A 3,747-nucleotide genomic window follows, 5' to 3' on the forward strand; every position below is an offset into this window, starting at 1 on the left:
CTTACTCTCACAGATATTGTGGAGCGCACAGCAAGCAGCAATAACAATGGGGATATTCTTTTCGCTGAGGTCTGAGCGAGTCAGTAAGCTGCGCCAGCGCGCTTTTAAACGTCCAAATGCACATTCCACCACCATTCGGCACTTGCTCAGCCTGTAGTTGAACAGGTCCTGACTACTGTCCAGGCTGCCTGTGTACGGCTTCATGAGCCATGGCATTAAGGGGTAGGCTGGGTCCCCAAGGATCACGATAGGCATTTCAACATCCCCAACGGTCACTTTCTGGTCCGGGAAGAAAGTCCCTTCCTCCAGCTTTCGAAACAGAGCAGAGTTCCCGAAGACGCGAGCATCATGTACCTTTCCCGGCCATCCCACGTTGATGTTGGTGAAACGTCCCTTGTGATCCACCAGGGCTTGCAGCAGCATTGAAAAGTACCCCTTGCGGTTTACGTAGTCGGTGGCTTGGTGCTCCGGTGACAAGATAGGGATATGGGTTCCGTCTATGGCCCCGCCACAGTTTGGGAATCCCATTTCAGCAAAACCATCCACTATTGACTGCACGTTGCCCAGAGTCACTACCCTTGCTATCACCAGGTCTTTCATTGCCCTGGCAAATTGGATCACAGCAGCCCCCACCGTAGATTTGCCCACTCCAAATTGATTCCCGACTGACCGGTAGCTGTCTGGCGTTGCAAGCTTCCACAGGGCTATCGCCACTCGCTTCTCAACTGTGAGGGCTGCTCTCAGCTTGGTATCCTGGCGTTTCGGGGCAGGGGAAAGCAAGTCACAAAGTTCCATGAAAGTGCCCTTACGCATGCGAAAGTTTTGCAGCCACTGGGAATCGTCCCATACCTGCAGCACGATGCGGTCCCACCAGTCTGTGCTTGTTTCCCGGGCCCAGAATCGGCGTTCCACGGCATGAACCTGCCCCAGTGACACCATGATTTCCACATTGCTGGGGCCTGTGCCTTGTGAGAGGTCTATGTCCATGTCAATTTCCTCATCACTCTCGTCGCCGCGCTGCAATCGCCTCCTCGCCTGGTCCGGGTTTCGCCTTGGCATGTCCTGGCTCTGCATATACTCCAGGACAATGCGTGTGGTGTTCATAGTGCTCATAATTGCCGCGGTGATCTGAGCGGGCTCCATGATCCCAGTGCTAGCTATGGCGCCTGGTCTGAAAAAAGGCGCGAAAGTAGTATCTGATGGACCAGGAGAAGGAGGGAGGGAGGGAGGGCCAAGTGACGACATGGCGTACAGGTTCAGGAACAGGGAGAAACACAAACAACTGTCACACAGAATGGTCCCCCCAAAGATTAAACTGAAAACCGTAGGCTTAGCAGGTCATTGATTTCACGGAGGAAGGGGAAGCAAATGAATACAGAACAAATCTATTTTTTACATCTTAAGCTGGCAGCCGACGGTGCAGCATGAGTGATAGCCTCTCCAGTATGATGACGATGGGTACCAATCATAATATACCATCATCTGCCAAAAGGCAAGGGGCTGCTGCTGTGTAGCAATGCAGCCCCACGTCTGCCAGCCCTACGTCCGCCAGCACCCAGCATCGCCCTCGGCCTCTTCTGGGTGCTTAGCAGACAATACTGGGCAATTGGCAGGAAATAGTATATTACGACTGGTAACCATCATCATCGAAACAGTAGCATGTCTGCCCAGGTGGCCATGATTGACAGCCATACCAGTACGACGACGATGGGTACCAGTCATAATATACCATCGCCTGGCAAGGGGCTGGTGCAATGCAGCCCTACGGGTGCCAGCCCTACGGCTATTACTCATGCTACACCGTCTACCGCCAAAATGCAGTTAGCAGCTGCTGCTGTGTAGCAATGCAGTCCCACGTCTGCCGGCACCCAGAGGACATATGGTGACGGTGAGCTCAGCTGAGCTGAGCGGGCTCCATGCTTGCCGTGGTATGTTGTCTGCACAGGTAACCCAGGTAAAAAGGCGCGAATCTATTGTCTGCCGTTGCTGTGACGAGGGAGGGGGGGCCTGACGACATGTACCCAGAACCGCCCGCGACACTGTTTTGCATCATCCGGGCATTGGGATCTCAACCCAGAATTCAAAGAAAAGGCGCGAACCGCTTCTCGGCTCGAGCTGTGGCGCAAACGTAGTATCTGACGGCCTGGGGGAAGGAGGGAGGGGGGCCGAGTGACGACATGGCGTACAGGCACAGGGAATTAAAATAAAGAACGGTGGCTGTGCATCAGGGAGAGACACAAACAACTGTCACAGACTGGTCCCCCCCAAAGATTAAACTGAAAACCCTGGGTTTAGCAGGCCGTTGATTTGACGGAGGGAGGGGGAAGCAAATGAATACAGAGCAAATCTATTTTTTACATCTTAAGACGACGGTGCAGCGTGACTGATAGCCCTCGGCATCTTTCTGGGTGCTTTGCAGCAAATACTGGGCGCTTGGCAGTTAGTGTATGACGATGGTCTTCAGGCCTATTGCACGATCTGCTGCTCAGGGAAGACTCTGCTAATGTGCGATGACCCAACTTGTAATAGGACGGTTACCAGTCGTAATACACCATCTACTGCCAAAAGGCAAGGGGCTGGTGCAATGCAGCCCCACGGCTGCCAGCACCCAGATCGCCGATGAAGGCTACCAGTCTACTGCACCGTCTACCGCCAAAAGGCAGTTAGCAGCTGCTGCTGTGTAGCAATGCAGTCCCACGTCTGCCGGCACCCAGAGGACATATGGTGATGGTGAGCTCAGCTGTGCTGAGCGGGCTCCATGTTGTCTGCACAGGTAACCCAGGTAACCCAGATAAAAAGGCGCGAATCTATTGTCTGCCGTTGCTGTGACGGGGGAGGGAGGGGCCTGACGACATGTACCCAGAACCGCCCGCGACACTGTTTTGCATCATCCGGGCATTGGGATCTCAACCCAGAATTCCAAGGGGCGGCAGAGACTGCGGGAACTGTGGGATAGCTACCCATAGTGCAATGCTCCGGAAGTCGATGCTAGCCTTGTACTGTGGACGCGGTCCGCCGACTAGAGCACCTAGAGCATTTTATGTGTGGACACACACAATCGGCTGTATACAACTGATTTCAATAAAACCGGCTTCTATAAATTCGAACTAATTTCGTAGTGTAGACATACCCTAAGACAACTCCCACCTGTTTATGCTCTCTGTATGTGTGTGTGTGTGTATATCCTCAATATTTATTCCACTCTATATGCATCCGAAGAAGTGGGCTGTAGTCCACGAAAGCTTATGCTCTAATAAATTTGTTAGTCTTTAAGATGCCACAAGTACTCCTGTTCTTTTTGCGGATACAGACTAACACGGCTGCTACTCTGAAACTTATAGTAAGAGTTTTTCCTAATATCTAATCTACATCTCCCTTGCTACAAACAAGCCAATTCCTTCTTGTCTTACCCCTTTGTGGACAGGGTGAACAATCAGTTACCATCTTCTTTACATATTTGAAAGGGTTTATCAATCTTTCTTCACAGGTCATGTTTATTAAAACTTTTAGCATTTTTGTTGGCTCTCCTCTGGACTCTAATTTCATATCTTTAACATGTGATGCATAGTACTCCAGCTGTGGCCTCGGTGCTGATTAGTGGTACAAGTACTTCCTGTGCCTTACATATTGCAGTCCTGTTAATACATCCCAGAATGATGTTTGCAAAAAAGGGCAATGTAAATCAATCACTTTATTACCTTCAAAGTCATTATTAATATAAAGTCTGTCAATGAAAACAAAGCTGAA

The sequence above is a fragment of the Trachemys scripta genome, chromosome 2 (genome assembly GCF_013100865.1).
Source record: "Trachemys scripta elegans isolate TJP31775 chromosome 2, CAS_Tse_1.0, whole genome shotgun sequence".
In the NCBI taxonomy this organism is placed as follows: Eukaryota; Metazoa; Chordata; order Testudines; family Emydidae; genus Trachemys; species Trachemys scripta.